At 35.0% G+C, this 19,331-nt stretch overlaps 1 long non-coding RNA gene across 1 annotated transcript; it reads left to right on the top strand.

Moving 5' to 3' along the window:
- Positions 1–588: 588 nt before the first annotated feature.
- LOC120177604 lies at positions 589–17,365 on the top strand. Its single transcript, XR_005521429.1, has 4 exons — positions 589–743; positions 965–1,041; positions 16,381–16,471; positions 17,297–17,365. It is a non-coding gene; the product is annotated as an uncharacterized LOC120177604 (long non-coding RNA).
- Positions 17,366–19,331: the final 1,966 nt, after the last annotated feature.

Genomic DNA, 19,331 nt, shown 5'->3' with positions numbered 1-19,331 from the left:
TGTAAGTAATTAATTAAAATATAATGAAATTTTTAAACCACAACATGTATGAATATATTGTATATAGACGTATACATAACGGGAAATACAAATAAAATTGGTCATATCACATACATGGGCATACGATATAATATATATAAGAATAGTAAACATTATCTAAGGACCAAATCAAACAGAATAAAAATGACAAGGGCTAATGGTGTAATAGAACCATAAAAATAAACTAGAACGTGGATCAAAATCGAACTAAAGGAGAATCTTAAACCTAAAGTAAAAAAAGACGTTAAACCACCTAAAACAAACATGGAGGACTAAAAATGAACTAATCAGAAACCTACTTACCTAAACATAAATAAACTAAAATGAAATGACTAAACAATAAATATATAAAATCATGTAGGGATGAAAAGGAAGCATAAGATAAATATAAGGCTCCAATCAAGAGAAATAAATTTCATTAAATGATTGGAACAGAGAGTTACAAGAGTCGAGGGACCTTTCGTGCGAATATCCCATGTGTTAAAAAACATGTTGCCTTAAGCCCTTTTTACGGCACTTTTACTTGGCTTGGATATAAGCCAAATAATGGGCTTCTGGAATCCCATTATCTTAGTTTCTTCTGCCGCCGTTCTCTCACACAAGCAAAGGGTTATCACCTTGGTCATCTTCCAAGGGAATGGATTAGCGTCGACTCGAATTCTTGCTCTAATGGAAAGATCAACGAGGTCTTGACGAGAAAAAAGGTGGCTTATTTCTTCTTTCATTAACCCATTTCTCTCTTCTTTTTGTGTGTTTGAATCGTTATTCCCCCTTTCTTTTCTCGATTTTTGCCTGTTATATGATAGTTGTTTGGTGAGTGTTGCTCGGTGGGTATGGGTTGGTGAAGAAAATATTAATTCTTGGATTTTCGGGATTTTCTAATTTGATTTTGTTTTTTTTTTGGGTTGATTTCACTGTATACAAGATGGTGATGTTGTGGTGGTTAAACGACTGTCAATAACAGTAACAACATCGGAATCAACGCAAACGGCGACTGCAACGGTGAGAGCTGGTGGAAACTCTAGGGTTTCAAAACCTAATTGTTTTTTGGTCACTTGGCTTCTTATTGGGGTTGTTGTAATAGGTATGTAAAATTTGAGTTGGATTTGTAATTGTAACATGCAAAATAAAAAATAAAATAATTTAAAATATAATAATAATAATAAATATTAGTATTAAACACCATATAAAAATGTTATCAACAAAGACAAATGATTTGATTGAAACACTTAAATAGTTAAGTAATTTTATTGATAAAATTTTAAAATTGATAATCTAAATGAAAAAACAATAATTAAATGGCTAGAATAGTTTACTTTTCTTTTCAAACTTATTTACATTGATTTAGCTTATTTATAAGGGTAAACTACATAAATGACCACTCAAGACTCAACTATGGTGGTTGGTCTCAAAATGACCACCTAATTATAGTGGATAGTCTTGAAATGACTATCATTTTTAAATTTGTATCAATATGACTATTATAATATTTAAGTAGTTTCAATATAGACACTTTCTGTAATACTTTAAATTTCGGGTTAGTAGTTTCAGTTTTATTCGAGAGGTTTATGGGCCCTGTGGATTTTATAATTTAAGTTGTTCGGCTTAATTGGGTTGGAATTGGACTCAATTAACCATAAAAATGAGATTTTTTTATTAAAGGAAAGATGTGGGATGACTAAAAGTGTAATTATCACATTTTTAAAAGATAGAGACTTTTATCTCTTTCATCTCTGCCTTCTCTCCATTTTCTTTCTCCATTCTTTCATTTCTCTTCCAAGTGTCATAGCTTAAGGTGAGTCTTTTATACCATTTCGTACATCTTTTAAGCTCCATTTTCATTCCTAAACCCACCATCAACATCATTTTAATGTTTGAAAACCTTGGGGTCCTTTGGTTGCAAGAAAAGTGGGTTGTTTGTCATCAAGGTCTTGGTGGAGAGTGATTTCTAGCTAAATGAGCTTCATTTCGGGATTCAAACATCAAGGTAGTGTATTTCTAATCCTTTGGAGTGTTAAGGCTTCCATAAATATGATGAATTGCTAAGATTTGAGTAGTTTAGCATTTTAGGGTTTAAACTTGATTTCTTGATTAAATGATGTTTTAGATGTAAATAAGGTTCTTTTTATGCCATTTTATAACCTTAAAAAACCCCCTAAGCTTTAGCACATGATTAGGAACCAAACTAAGACCATTGAGATGTTTTTTGGGTGTTTACCGAGCCTAAGTAAGACATTTCTGGGTTTGAGTATCAATATTGGATGAACAATATCAATACTAGATGCATTGGGATGAAATCTGGGCAATTTTAACAGGGATTATCGATTCCGAAGGGAGGAGTATCGATACCAATCCCTTAGTATCGATACTGAGGGTTGTAGTATCGATATCGGATGCTCCGTATCGAAACCAGATGCTTGGTCTCGAGACCTCTAGTCTTCATACCGAAGGGATGCTCCGTATCGAGACCAGATGCTTGGTCTCGAGACCTCTAGTCTTCATACCGAAGGACTGGTCTACATACGGAAGGCTTAATATCAATACCTAAAGTGTTTGAGTGACTTCAAGATGTCAAATACACTCAAGAGTGAGGAGTTTAATACCAGTTGAGATTGAACATCTAGCATGGGTGCGAGAGGTTACTAAAATGCCATTAGGAGCCAAATTTACCAAATTACCTTTATAGACCTTGTATGAATACTAAGAATAAAGTATTATTGCAGAGGGTGTATTGAAAAGCGGTATAACGAGATAATCATATTTCAAAATAACGAGGTTGTGTATAGCAAGAATGTCAGCGAATGGTTAACGTACAGATGTCCCTCCAATTCGACGGTAAATTGAAGGAAAACGTGGTAAGAGCGATTAGAGTATCACTACCCAGTAATGAATCTGAGTCAAGTATCGGGCCAGGTAGTATCATAACTAGTAAACAACATATACAATAATTGTAACACCAATCTCTCGTATACCCTTCCGTACACGAGATACAAATGTCACATCACTTTATAAAACTTTTTGTCATTTGAAAACCCGTAAAATTTTGTTTCAATTTGAACAACCACAAAATATGATATTCATAGAATCAACATACTAAAACTATCACTTAAGTACATTACAAAATATTTACCATAGTTTAATTATATGCCAACTAAGTTATCAAAATGAATAAGATTGTCATAATATTACTGATGAGTCAACCCTTAATTGATGTAAGCTGCTGCTACTGTTGCACTCCTTACACAACTAATCTTTGCCTTTACCTACGCGTGAAATCAACACACGTTAAGTATTTACTTAGTGAGATATAATACTATAAAGATATTACAATTATAATACAGTGTCTTATAAATACTTAATGAAGAATTAAATTGCATCATTTATAAGGACCAATTAAGCCATTCTCAGTTAAACCATAATTCTTTCATGCTATCATGGAAATTATTCCTAGTATGCCCATAATACCTATCCTTCTGTATATTTTCCCCTTATTCTTTATTTTCCATGTGTACATTAATTATGAAAGTACTATACATGTATTGCACCAAGGTGCCACTTGATCATGTATCTTTTATAATCATTATGTCGGCACCTTAAATACTGTTAATACACCATTTTGTATTTTTATTTGGGCATCCTTTCATACCCATTATGTTCTATTTACGTTTTCCTTTATAACATCTATTCATACTAGTTATGCATTGTTGTACATTATCTATATATATTTATATCATCCCTTTATATCACTTACGCACCATTCCTATCACAATACATTATAATTATTTTATATTTTACCCAAAGGTATTTAACCTTTTATCTAACTTGCATATTTGACACTTTTCTGTAAAATGCACAACTAGTCCATTATTCTTTTACTCAACGACATTTGACCGTTCATCTAACTGACATAATTGACACCTTTCTGTCAAATGCATAGTTAGGCTTCAAAGGCACTTAGCCTTTCATCTAACTGGCATAAATGACATCTTTCTGTCAAATGCACAATTAGGCTTCAAAGTCACTTAGCCTTTCATCTAATTGGCATAAATGACACCTTTCTGTCAAATGCACAGTTAGGCTTCAAAGTCACTTAGCCTTTCATCTAATTGGCATAAATGACACCTTTCTGTCAAATGCACAGTTAGGCCTCAAAGGCACTTAGACTTTCATCTAACTGGCATAAATGATACCTTTCTGTCAATAAATACTATATGATTTACATCTGTAGTGCTAATACCATCATTTCTCAACCATTTCTATAATCTATTTGGTTTGCATACCCATTACCAATATAAAGATTCATTTCCTTATTATAAAGTTCTCATGTTTATACAGATATTTCCCATATGGAAATTCATACACTTAATATGAATATCTTAACGGTTTGCACACAAAGTGCCCAATACGAAAATTCATACACTTAGTATGAATTTTTTAACTTTTTGCACATGAAGTGCCCAATATGGAAATTCATACACTTAGTATGAATTTCTTAACTTTTTGCACACAAAGTGCCCAATATGGATATTCATACACTTAGTATGAATTTCTTAACTTTTTGCACACGAAGTGCCCAATACGGAAATTCATACACTTAGTATGAATTTCTTAACTTTTTGCACACGAAGTGCCCAATACGGAAATTAATACACTTAGTATGAATTTCTTAACATTTTTGCAAACGAAGTGCCCAAAACGGAAATTCATACACTTAGTATGAATTTCTTAACTTTTTGCACATGAAGTGCCCAATACAGAAATTCATACACTTAGTATGAGTTTCTTAACATTTTTGCACACGAAGTGCTCAATACGGAAATTCATACACTTAGTATGAATTTCTTAACATTTTTGCACACTTAGTGTCATTTGGTAATCGTCATACATTCTATGGTTTATACCTATAGTGCCCATGCAATAATCCCATTACCAATACGACAGTTCACCTTCTTATTATGAACTTATGACTATTTCACATTTCAAGAGATTCTTTTAATTCAATTCTACAAATAAACATCAATAACTATTCATATATCAACATATCATTTAAGAACACATTTTCTTAAATCTCTAATATTTCCTCCATTTCATAGTTTTGATCCCCTTTAATCCTTCCTTAAGCTTATATTATACTCAATGCTTTAAAAGACACCAAAAAATGAATGAACAAACTAGTAAATTGAAAACTCACCTTTAGCTATGGAGGAGAGCTTTTCCACGAGAAGAGAAAGAAGAAAAAGAGGATAACTTTTGGTAACCTATTTTCCCCTTTCCCCCCTTTTACTTAATCTTATTAAAATAAATTTTAAATTTATTTTCCCTTTAAAAAACCAAAATGCCCTCATAATCATCTATTGCTACAATTTAGTCTAAACCACTATTTCAAATCATTATCAACTTTTATCAATTTGTTAATTAAATCATCAGATTTTAAATTCTTTCAATAAAGTCCTCGATTCCATTTTTGGGGTATTACAATAATCATCGAAATACAACGAAACACGTAAAGACAGAGAACACCTAAACCTTCCTCAAGTAATGAATAATCGGGATAAAGCAACTTAATAAACCAAGAACATTAACAAACTAATAAACCTTCGTATAATGTTCTAGATGAAATAGCAGCTAGTGAGGGGTTGACCTCACTTTTGTGTGTCAAGCTATACTAGGGTATAATTAGACTACCTTAGTTACCCTAGAGGGCTTTCTCAGTACGCAAGGCACTTTAGTAGCTAACTAGGACGCTAGGCCTAAATATTCACGATGAGTGGGTTAACGATGTCAGTGTTGTGTGGCCTTTGGGCCTTAGATATACATATATAGTTGCATCAGTCCAGTATAACAAATATCCTTAAAGCTTGGTTTGATGGTTGTCTTCATACTGAAGGACTGATGAACATATAAATGTCCCTCCAATTTGAGAGAGAATTGAGGGAAATCATAGTAAGAACGATTAGAGTATCGCTACCCAGTAATGAACATAAGTCAAGTATTTGGCTTGTCAGTATCACAAATAGTTAACAACAAACACAATAATCATCGAAAGACCATGAAACGTGTAAAGAATCCCATAGAGACAGAGAACACCTAAACCGCCCGCAAGTAATGAATGATCAGGATATAGCAGCTTAATAAACCGACAATAGTAACAGACTAATAAGCCTTCGTATAACATTCTAGATGAGAGAATAAACGAAATAGCAGCTAGTGAGGGGTTGACCTCACTTTACTGTTTTAAGCTATATTAGGGTCTAGTCAGACTACCTTAGTTACCTTAGATGGCATTTTCAGTGTGCGAGGCACTTTAATAGCTGACTATGATGAAAGGCCTGAACATTCACGAGGAGTGGGTTAGTGATGTCTGTGTTACATAGCCCTTGTGCCTTAAAGATGCATGTATAATTGCATCATTCCAGTACATCAGATATCCTTAAATCTTGGTTTAAATACTATATAAGATCGAGTCAATGCTTCAGTAGAGTAAGAATTACCGATTGTTATGTGATAATTAGGTTCCCTCTCAATGATCTACCTGATGGCTATATGAGGACCAGGAGATCATTCAGCAACAAGTAAGAATTGTATCGATGCTATGTGACATTGGGTTTCCTCTGTTAACTAGTATTTGATGGCTATGTGAGACCAAATATTAGTTAGTATTGCATTTAGATAATGCATAGCAGAATCGGTGTCACATTCAGATAATGCGTAACAGTTATACTCAATAGATTTAGAGACCCTTAGTGGTGTACTCATAGAGATTCCCTTAGTAAAGGATTAAGGGAAGCGTGAGACCTCTACCTCGGTGATATAATATTTAAGTCTTAAGTAGTTAGTACTTGATCTAGATCATGCATGTACTGACTACTTAGTGACTTCAACATTCTTGCGTTTATGAAACTCTTAATGCTACTCTAGATTGGTGATTATATTGTTGGGCTTTGTAAGCTTAGCCTTCAGATGTTTTCCATTGGTAGGTCAGTAGCTAAGCAGTTCATGGAGCACTGTTGTAATAGGACTTCCAGTATCTCATTCAGAGTTTTGTATTGTAGCTTTAGTGGACATGTGTATTCATGGAAACTTACTTTTGTATTTGAGTTATAAACCCTCAAGATGTATTATTTTGATTTTAAATTATGTGTCACAGAGCTCCATTTTATAAAATATTTTAATATCTATTTTGTATGTTTTATGAAACCATTAAAAATATGTTTGAAAGAAAATAAAAAGGTTTTGAAAATTAGGGTTGCTTCAACAACCCAATATGACACTTTAAGCACATTTGAGTTCAAGGTGTTACATTTAGTGGTATCATAGTATCAACTTGAGTCGGTCATAGGACCCAGTGGTTGGTTTTAATGAGGTGTCAGTGAATACATGCCCCCAGGTTCTTAAAGTACTTGTATAAGTATGGAATCCTGATGGTGCTTTCTTTCCAATATGTGTTGTAGAAAAATGTGATGGTCGATAGTTTCAAATGTGGTGTCGAGGATCGGATGGACAGTTGATCCTCTCATCCTGACAGCACTAGTGAGGATTTTTTTGCCTAGGGTAGAGGATCAGGGAGTTTCGCTAGACACATGTGTCGCTGAGGTGACCTTTTTCTAAAGATTAACTTCTACTCTAAGGGAGATAGTGGACATCATTCCTAGTACACAACGGTTTAACCAGCCAACCAGAGTGTGTTAGTGTCGGTAGAGACCCCGGTAGAGAGATTAGGAAAGTACAAGACATTTAAATTTTATGGATCAGGTAATGATGACCCAATTTCGGTCGATCAGTGGTTGAGAGAGAACATGAGGATGTTGAGACAACTTCACCTTGCCCCAAAGGGTAAGTTAGAGTGTGTCATCGCTTTACTCAAGGGTGATGTTATAGACTGGTGGGAGACTGTAGAGAGGGCTCTACATCTAGAGGTGCCTACGTTGTTTTAGTTCTTAAGTGAGTTCAAAGACAAGTATATCAGTGAGTCACACATAGATGTGTTGAGGATGTAGTTCTCTTAGTTATTTCAGGGAGATCGATTGGTGTATGAGTATGAGACAATTTTTTTTACGGTTTAACTGTTATACTCTAGTATTAGTTACGACCGAGTCCTTAAGGTGGTACAAGAGGTTCCTCGAGGGACTTCATATTGACATTCATGAACAGTTGGCGACAGATCCGTCTAGGGTATTTTCAGAGTTATCTCAATAGACTAAGGCCATGGAAAAGATGCAGAGTATGAAGAAGAGTTTGTAGAGAGAAGTAAGTAGACCAAGTATGAGGACTAGTATACATGTGGACCTACTAAAGTCAATGGTAGAGAGGGACAGAGGTTTACACGAGCAGAGGAGAGTGATGTCAACCTATTCACTTCAGTTCAATCAGAGGTTAGATGTAGGGTCTCGTAGGAGACCACTAGCTTCACCATCTATGGCGAGTTTTAGGGCTCTGATAGAGTTGTGAGGTATCTATAGTGAGAGCATTATGGTAAGAATCATCGAGGGAGGTGCTTTAAACTCTATCAAAAGAGGTCAGGTTCGCATCGGAACGGTCGATGGCTGCTTATTCTCATCCGAGAGTCTAATATCTTTATATAATTTTTTTTTAAAAAAACGCACAGAAGGGGATCAATTTAGGCTCATTCCCTTTCACTGCATAGCTACGCTACTTGGTACTACGAGCCCTCTGTCCTACACATCTATCCAGCTCGCGCGGCCTTGGCGCATATGGTGAGGGGTCACCCTAGTTTAGATGAATGTGTTTCAGCTCGATCTAGGGGAGCGACCCTAGTAGCTCAACGTGACATAGGGCATACCCACAGTGGTGTTAAATAACAACTCCGGAAAAAGACTATGTTTTCTATCTTTTTACTTAAGCTATTGTGTGTCTAAAAGTCGTTGTCATAGCATTTTAGTTGCATTTATATCACATTAGCATATGGTGGACAAGTTTTGCCTAGGCAAGATTTATTTGGCTTAACTGATGTTGTTGAGGAGGAAGGTTCTTTGTTGGCTGTGTTGATGTAAGAAATTACTAAGGAAGAATTTATTTACCGAGACAAAACTATTTCCTAGTGCTAGAGAAACATAAGAAGACGACATTGAGGAATATATTTTTCTTACCGAGGTAAGATTTATCTTGCAGATCTGGCGTGACTCAGAAATTGCTGACGTCATTTGACTAGCTTCACCCTCACGTGCAATCATGCCTTTCAAGAAAATTGACCACCTCCAGCTATCATGCCTTTCGTAAAATGGGTAAGTCAACGAGGGTATTTAGGGAATTTTCAAGTAAACAAAACCCTAGAAATTCCCACTATAAATACCTCATTATATCCGCCCAAAAGAGGACAATTAATGAGAGGATTTACCCTAGGCTTGGAGTAAGCGACTACAACACCTTATTTTCCACCATTCCCTACTCAACCGTCCTTGGTGCCATCCATAGTTAAGCTTCATCGGAACAGCGATCATGACCTCGAGAGAGGCTTACTGCTGGAGCAGGCGTGGTGGTGGTGAGAATGTCACGGCAGAGCTTTGTTCGAGAGTGTTTCTTCCTTTGTTCTTAATTTCTGTTTCGCTTAAAGGGCTTGTACTGAATGTTTAACTTGTGGATGATATTTGTCGTACCATGAACTTCTTTACTTGGTGTTAGTTATTATTTTGATGAAACGTTATTTAGATGTTATTGAATGAAAAAGTTTGCTTATTATTAAGGTTATTTTGTTCATTGTTTTAATATTTGCCTTGACACTGTAAGAGCTTTTGAGAGATTGGCTGGTGCCTTGGCAAAATATTCCTAGATTTTGTAAGAGCTTTCGAGAGATTGCCATTCTTCTAGGAATAGATGCCTAATATCGAGAGAGTTAGGGTAGATCTACGTGAAAAAGGTAATTGATCAAGGATGGTGAGGTTCTAATTCACCTTAGAGATAGGGAGGGGGTTTAATTCGACTAAAAGGGGTAACTACTTGATTAGGATAGACAACGACTGTAGTTTACGCTGAGGGGTATTGCCAAACAATAATTTGACAAACCAAGGGTTGTAGTTCACGCTGAGTAGTATTGACGTAGAAAGCGTCCTTGAATACTCCAGTAATCCTGTCGGGCAACCTAAGCATAACACAATAAATCACTCTAGACATAGAATAACTTCTCGTCATAGAAAAACCAACCTAATTGCTCCGTAAGAAGTCTGATTGTGTGAGGTATTCCTGAATATATTGAATTCAACGTTTTTATTTGCCTTGACAATTTTTATTTGTTTACTTTTGAAAATTTCCTTGCATCAACCTAACTTTTTTGCACACCATACTTTACAATATTTCTTACCTCGATAGTAATTTTTCATTTATACCCTCTAATACTAATTGTTTTCTACTTCGACAAGAATTTCAAGACTAGCTCGGGACAGCTAGTTCTAGCTATAGCAAAATATCAATAATTCCCACAAATCCCTGAGGAGACGATAACTTTATGCCCAAACAGGGGAGTAGAGGTACAAATCAACCAGTTTCCAGTTCGACTACGTGCGATCTAGTATGCCAGATCGTAGAGGGGTAGGGTCAGGACATTGATGTCACAGATGAAATGCCAAGTATGTTTTCATCTACCTCAGTTTTTCATGTTGCTTCAGTAGGCGTAAGTGTGTGCATTCTTTTGTGGTGTCTTGTGATCTAAGTAGGAGGCGTATACATGTATTGAATCTAAGAATGAGGATCCAAGTGGCTAGTAAGTAGGCCTTATTAAAATAGACCAATGTACCTTAAATATTTTTCAAAGATTTGGGTTGAGCTCAGTAGTCAACCTAAAAGAAGTTGTTAGCACAAGTTTTACTTAGGTTTTGAAGTTGTAAGTTCAGAGGTGTATGATGGCCTTATGAGAGTAGGTGGTTGTTCCTTGATGAGTTGAAGATTAACTCTAAGAAAATGTTTAGCCACATAATTTTTCACCCTTGCGTATTTCCTAGGGGAATATTCACGTGGGTTGTCAAAGTTAGATTCGAGACTATAAGGACATCTTTGTATCGCTAGTAGAGGGTTCGTGTGATCGACCCTCAAAGATATAATAATCTTAAGTTCAGTCTTTGAGGTATAGATCCCCATAAGAGTGCTAAGAATACCCAGGTTACCCTTGTAAGTATAATTATCACATTGTTTCCAGAAAATATCAATATATATCTCAACAAGTGTCAAGGCACATCAGTTATTAACTGGGCGCAAATACCCCAAGTACTCGCGAAGAGTAAGTTAGCATATGTAGATTCCGATGCAGTAGTTCTAGAATTTCACCTTAGGTACTGAGAGTACTATAGATATGTTAGTGAGTTGTGAGTCTCGAGGTGTAGTAAATCCCTCGATGTCACTAGGATGTATTTTTGCATGAACAGTAAGTAAATCAGTTAAGTGAGTCAAGGCTCGTCAATGGTTTTTTCATATTGGTATATAAGCACAAGCTATATCCAACATATAACAGTATACAGAGTCGCATGGTACCATGGATTTTAGTGCGTCAGACTAAAGGAGATTAAGTGAGTTAAGCTATATTCGACTAGCGTTAGCTGTCTTCGGATAGCTCAATAATGGTAAGTGATAGTGAGTGAAAGACGTAGAGTCATAAAACCTTTAATTTAGAATGTGGTTGCGTGAGATCTCTACTTTGTAAGGTTTACTCTCCACAAGAGCCAGATGTTACTAGTTTTGCTCAGCATGTGGCCGAATTCCAGTTGGGAGCACCTTAGATGCTCGATCTAGTGTGTATCACGTAAGTATATCACAAGTTAAAAGAGAAATATCTAAATTGCGTGGACAAGTATTGAATTAGAGTTGCGCAGTAGAAGCATAGAGTTTGATGTTAGGAAGTCGAGAATCGTCGTCCTATCTTTAGTAGTCAACATCAAGACTGTGTATGGCAAGTGTTTATAGGATCTCAGAGTGTAGTACGTTGAGTTACCTGATTTCAGCGAGCATTAGAGATTTATAGAATTGTGTAGTAAGTTAACTCATTTGAGTAAGGTTATCCAGTGATGGATTTAGCGATACTAGTTGAGTTGTGGAATGGTGTTTTACTAGCGGAGCGTTTTAAGAATTCAGTGTCAGGATGACAAGAGTAAGTTTTTTTTCAATCCAATTAAATTTCGATGATGAAATTTCTTTTAATGATGGGAGAGTTGTAACACTCCAAATTTTGGGTTAGTAGTTTTGAGTTTACTCTAGAGGTTTGTAGGCCCATTGATTTTTATAATTTAAGTCGTTGGGCTTAATTAGGTTGGAATTAGGCTCAATTAACCATAAAAAGGAAAAAACAATTTGGAGGAAAGATGTGGGATGACCAAAAGTATACTTATCCCATTTTTAAATGATAGAGACTTTTTATCTCTTTCATCTTCATCTTATCCCCATTTTCTTCCTCCCTCCTCTCATTTATCCTCAAAGTGTCATAGCTAAATGTGAGTCTTTTACACTATTTTGTACTTCTTGTAAGCTCCATTTTCGTTCCTAAACCCACCAACAAAATCATTTTAATGTTTGAAAACAGTAGGGTTCTTTGGTTGCAAGAAAAATGGGGTGTTTGTCATCCAAGTGTTGGTGGAGAGTGATTTCTAGCTAAAGGAGCTTCGTTTTGGGATTCAAACATTAAGGTTGTGTATTTCTAATTCTTTGGAGTGTTAAGGATTTCATAAATATGATGAATTACAATGATTTGAGCAGTTGAGCAGTGTAGGGTTTAAACTTGATTTCATGATTAAATGATAATTTAGATGCAAATAAGTTGTTTTTATGCCACTTTATAACCCTATGTAACCCCTTAAAGCTTTAGCACATGATTGGGAACCAAACTAAGGCCGTTGAGATGATTTTTAGGTGTTTTTTAAGCTCAAGTAAGATATTTCTGGGTTCGAGTATCGATACTAGATGAATTGGGATGAAATCTAGTCAATTTTAATAGGGAGTATCGATACCAAAGGTAAAATTATCGATGCTAATCCCTTAGTATCGATACTGAGGGTTTTATTATTGATACTTGATGCTCCGTATCGAGATTAGATGCTCAATCTCGAGACCTCTGGTGTCTATACCGAAAGACTGGTCTCCACACCAAAGACCTGATATCAATACCTAAAGTGTTTGAGTGACTTCAAGATGTCAAATAGACTTTAGAGTAGGATTTTAATATCGATTGAGATCGAACATCTAAGAATCAAGGATCGTTACAAATGGTATACTGGTAAGCGGTATGATGAGATAATCAGATTACAAAATAACGAGGTTTGTATAGGAAAAATGTCAATGAATGGTGAATGCACAAATGTCCCTCCAATACGAGGGTGAATTGATGGAAAGCGTGGTAAGAGCGATTAGAGTATTGCTAGCTAGTAATGAACCCGAGTCAAGTATCGGGCTAGGAAGTATCACAACTAGTAAACAATAGACACAATAATCATCGAAAGAACACAAAACACATAGAGACTCCTCTAGAGATAGAGAATGCCTAAACTGCCCTCAAGTAATGAATAATCATGATAGAGCAACTTAATAAACCAACAATAGTTACAGACTTATAAACCTTCGTAAAACATTCTAGATAAGAGAACGAGCTAAATAGCAACTATTAAAGGGTTGATCTCACTTTAGTGTGTTGAGCTATACTAGGGTATAGTCAGACTACCTTAGCTACCCAAGAAGGCATTGTCAGTACGCAAGGCACTTTAGTAGCTGACTAGGATGCTAGGCCTGAACATTCACAATAAGTGGGTTACCAATGCCATTGTTGTGTTGCCTTTGGGCCTTAGATATACGTGTATAATTACATCAATCTAGTACAACATATATCCTTAAAGTTTATTTTAACGGCTGTGTGAGACCGATCCAATGCTTCAGTAGACAAGGAATTATTGGTTGCTATGTGATGACCAGGTTCCCTCTCAATGATCTACCTGATGGTTATGTGAGGACCAGGAGATCATTCAAAATTTAGTAGAAATTGGACTAATGTTATGTGACACTGGGTTCCTTCTGTTAACTAGTATCTGATGGCTATGTGAGACTATATATTAGTCAATATTGCATTTTGATAATGGATGGCAGAATCAGTGTCGCATTCAGATAATGCGTAGCAGTTACACTCATTAGAGTTAGAGACCCTTTAGTGGTTTACTCATAGAGAGGCCCTTAGTAGAGGATTAAGGGAAGTATGAAACCTCTACCTCGGTGATAGAATAGACAAGTCTTAAGCAGGTAGCAGTTGATCTAGATCATGCATGTACGTACTGCTTAGTATCATGTCTTCAGCATTCTTATATTTATGAAACTCTTAATGTTGATCTAGATTAGTGATTATATTGTTGTGCTTTGTAAGATCAACCTTCGAATGTTTTCCGTTGGGAGGTTAATAGTTGAGAAGTTCATGGAGAACCATCGCAACAGGACTTTCATCATCTCCTTTAAAGTCATGTACTGTAGCTTTAGTGGGCATATGTATTCATGAAATCTTACTTATATATTTGAGTTGTAAACCCTCAAGATGTATTATTTTGATTTTAAATTATGTGTCATGGAACTCTAGTTTATAAAATGTTTTAATAATTGTTTTGTATGTTTTATGATACCATTCATAATGTTTGAAAAGAAAATAAACATGTTTTGAAAAATCAGAGATTGCTTCAACGACCCAATGTGACACTCTAAGCTCATTCGGGTTTAGGGTGTTACACCTACCGTTAACATTTAACGGAAGTGTCTACGTGGTAGTTAATAAAATTGGTATAATTAGGACGTAGGTCCTTGTAAAGTTACGTATTTGTGGCACTGAAACCCTACTTTGTTTTCTTCTATTTTGGTTACTACTTGTATATGATTTGTTTCCTTAGAATTTCATTTAATGCAATTTGATCATGATTATGTTTTTAATTTGTTTAAAGCCTTAATTTGAGCATTAACTTTAAAATCTTTTATCCTACTCATGTACTATATTTATAGATTAAATCCCCTAGATTTGTGAATTAATTAATGATCACCGAGATTAACTTTAATTCTTAATTTTTAATTAGGTCACAATTTCAATTTAATTTAATAAATTTATTTCTCCAATTAAATTGTTACACATGTTACAATCTAGGTTTTATAATTTTAATTTAATTAATTTAATAAATTTTTTAAACTAATCAGAAGCTGACATGTGTCACCTTTTGAATTGAAGTGAAAATAAATGAAGAAGAGTTTTGACACTCAAGGGTTACTTGTGTATAACATCCCAAAAACCGGGCTAGTGACTAAAGTGTAAGATTTTAAAACTTTTTGGTCAATTTTGATAAATTGAAAATTGAGGGACTATTGGTGTAGGTTGATTAACAAGAATTGAAAGATGAAAGGGCAGAACGATCATTAGACAAGGAAATGAATTAAAAATTCATTAGTGGGTGTATTATATACACGTAGAGGATGAGAGAAAAAGAAAGAAAAATCTGGAGACTTATTTCTTTTCTTTATCTTTCTTCCTCCTCTCTATCGTGACTCCATAGCTAAGGTAAGGGATCTTTAAGTTTCTTGTACAATTTGAATGGTTTTGATTCTTGGAGTGTTAGGAAAGCTTAAGAAAGCTTAAAGAGAAGTAGAAACTAAAAGATTTACAAGTTATGGGTGATTGAATATAAAAGGGTTTTTGAGTGAATTGATGAGAAAGAGTTAATAATTTAATTCTGAAATCATATTTGACTTGTCATAAGCTGGAATAACAAATTTGAAGTGCTAGAAATAGATTTGGGGTAAGTTGATTATTTGGTGTGAATTTTGTTTCCAAGCGTTCTAGTGAGATTTTGGGTGTTGAGGAGATTTAAAGTGAGACAAGTTAGTTTTAATAAGCATATTGTAGTTTAAAGTCATGAAGGAGTTAAAAGTGAGGGTTTCAACTGAGTTTTGGTAAATTTTTGAAATGAAAAAGGTGATTTCTAGGTAAAGGTATCGGTACTGGATGAACAATACCTATACTTCAAAGCAAAAATGGGTGAAATATAGGTTTGAGTATCGGTACTGGAAGAACAATATCGATACCATAAGGTAAAAGGGTATGAATCCTTTAAAAAGTTTGATACCGAAGGAGTAGCATTGATACCAAGTGTATCGATACCAATTGACAAATATCGGTACCATTTTTAGAAACAAAATTTCATAATGTAAAATGGGTATCGATACTGAAGTATAGTATCAATACCATAGTGAGGAATTATCGATACTAGACCCGGGGTACCGATACTATTCAGAATGAAAGTGTGAATTAAATGTTTCTTTTGACTTAAGTTATTGATGATCGATAATAGTGATTCGAATTCCGATATTCATATCGATCGTATAATTGTGTAGACATTGAACGAAAGCAAGTTCCAGACGAATCGACGATATAAGACTGACCAAGAGAGAGATAAGAGTTTTGCTTTGACTAAGTGAGGCTAAGGTAAGTTCATACTATTATATATATTATCTTATGGAAAAAAGACTTGCAATGAGTCTATTTCCAATATTTTTATTACATGATTACATGAATATAATCATAGTTTTGATTCTGTTATTGTGTGAACATGCATTGTTTATATTTTATGCTATATGATACTGACCTATGTGATTACATGAAAATGAGATATAAGGTATGTGGCATTGACCTATATGATTATATGAAAATGAAATATAAGCTATGTGGCATTGACCTATGTGATTACATGAAAATGTGATATAAGTTATATGACAATGATCTATGTGATTATATGTCTATGTGATATAAGTTATGTGAAATGTTATAAATGATAAAGCCCAAAAGTATGTGATATGAGAGCTAAAGGTATAATTGGCATGCCAAGAGTCGAGGGTTCTACGTGGTACTTTAGGATATTTTTACGTTGTCCTTGGGGACATATCTATGTGGTCTTTTGGGACATTTCTACGTGGCACTTCGGTGCATATTCTACCCGACACTTCAGTGCTATTTATACGAGCTGTGGTGACAGCATTAGTGCACAACCTCAATGCACTCACCTACCTTAAGTTCTCAATGATGTACCATAGGCTATTAAAAGAAATGATATAAAGGAACAATGTATGATGATGATGATGATATATATATATATATATATACATGTATGGTTTTGTTCTATGATGTGTTCTATGGTTTATTTATATGATTTTATGAAATGCTTAAAATATGATTAAGTGTTTTAATGTTTCATTACACACTTTATATGCCTTACTAAGTCAATGACTTAGCGTGTGAGTGTTTCACACATAGGTTCAAAGACGCAAGAAGATCAAAGCTAGGACAAGCTGGGCTGCATATCATTACCGAAGATCAGATCAGAAAAAATTTAACAGTACGTGTTTTGTTGTATTTATGTAAATTATTAAACTTTGTCTTTAATTATAAGTTGAATTGCATATGCTCTGATCCGATTTTGTAAAAACATTTTATTGTATTTATGTAAATTATTAAACTTTGTGTTTAATTATAAGTTGAATTTCAGTAATTATTTTCATTAAAGGGTTCCACCAATTTGATATAAACTAAAATTTTAAATTTTTAACTATCTTTTAAAAGTAAACGATTTGAAAAGTCAATGTGACACCTCAGATTTGCATCCGAAGTCAAACAGTGAAATTTTCTGATCTAATAGGTAATGAATATGATATTTTTCTAATAGAGTAAATGGTTATATCTTATTAGATGTCTGACCTCGAAGGCTCTCGAAGTGAAGCGGGAGATGAAAGACATGAAGGTAGTAGTAATTCACCCGCCCTGGCCAGGCAAGGTAAAGAACATGCACCTCAGGGAGTACCTGTACAAGATTAGGGGTGTTTTTCAGGACGTTGGACACTATTCTGACATGTTTCCAACTGCATACTCCCTCAAATCCTAGAATAAATATAGCGAAAGAGTTGAAAGGATTAGGAGCTCCAGAATTCAAGAGTGAATATGAGGAAGGTCCTGTTGTTGCAGACCTTTGGTTAAATGATATTAAGATCATGTTGGAGGGTCTCCACTGTTCTGAAGTGGAAAAGTTAGATGGAGTGTTCTATTGGCTACGAGGGCAAGCTCGGGTATGGTGGACTAATATCACAATGAGAATGTCAAGTGACCAAGTGGCACGGTCTTTGTTTTGTTATTAGAAGAGTTCAAGCACAAGTATATTGAGGACCAGTTTATTAGACAAATGAAACAAGAATTTATGAGCTTGAAGCAAGGAAATCATATCGTGTATGAGTAGGAATGTGAGTTCAATAAGTTGAGTAAATTTGCTGCTGAGCTAGTTCCTATTTAAAATGATGCTTGTGAGTGGTTTGTTGAGGGTCTGCACCCCAGACTGAAAGAATTATGGGTAGTTTTGAATATGTCTTCATTTCAAGAAGTGGTCAATCGTACTAAAACTCTAGAGAGAGCTTAAAATGGGAGGTTTGGAGGAAAAATAGCTCAGATGTCTAAGAAAGCTGGTGCTTCATCAAGTTCACACCATCAAAGAGAGACATATATTCTAGTTTTCGATCTCAAGATCTGAGTCCGTTGTATCCTCTACTAGAGGATCAAATCCTATGAGGGCAAGACAAACTCAATTAGTAGGGTCTGGAGCTAGTAGATCTAATCAAAGTCAATCAAGGCAGTGTCAGCATTGCGAAAAGAATCATACCGTAGTATGTCGGGTAGTATCCGGAGCATGCTTTAGATGTGGGGACGCCAGACATTTTATCCAGGATTGTCCAATGATGATCGGAGAGACTGCATAATCCGAGCGATCTACTTCGGTATCTTAGAGAGGTAGAGGACAATGAATAAATCAGTCTGAGTCATCCACTCAACATGAGATGTGTTAAACTGCTCGGGTTTACAGCATAAAGACTAATGAAGAATGTGATGATGATGAGATCATTACAAGTACTTTTCAATTATGTGATAAATTTGTTTTGGTATTGATTGATCCGAGATTGTCCTATTCATATATTAGTAGTAAATTGGTGGGAGAATTGAAAATCCAATTAGAAGCAATAAGTAACGATGTGATAATGACTAACCCATTAGGGCATAGTGCTTGGGTAAATCAAGTGTGTCGAGGGTGTCCCATAAGGATTCAGGGAATTAAATTCCCTGCTAATCTGATGGAATTACCCTTTGACGAATTTGAAGTAATTATGGGAATAGATTGGTTGTATAATTATCATACTAATGTTGACTGTAGATTGAAGAGAGTAGCTTTGATAGGTCTAGAGGGATTAGAATTTATTGTGACCAGTGAAAGATTTAATCTGTTAGCTAATGTTATATCGATGATGTCGGC

The sequence above is a fragment of the Hibiscus syriacus genome, unplaced genomic scaffold, assembly GCF_006381635.1.
Source record: "Hibiscus syriacus cultivar Baekdansim isolate YM2019G1 unplaced genomic scaffold, ASM638163v2 tig00112293_pilon, whole genome shotgun sequence".
NCBI classification, from domain to species: Eukaryota; Viridiplantae; Streptophyta; class Magnoliopsida; order Malvales; family Malvaceae; genus Hibiscus; species Hibiscus syriacus.
The sequence above is the reverse complement of the archived record's forward strand: the minus strand, read 5'-3'. Positions and strand labels throughout refer to the sequence as shown.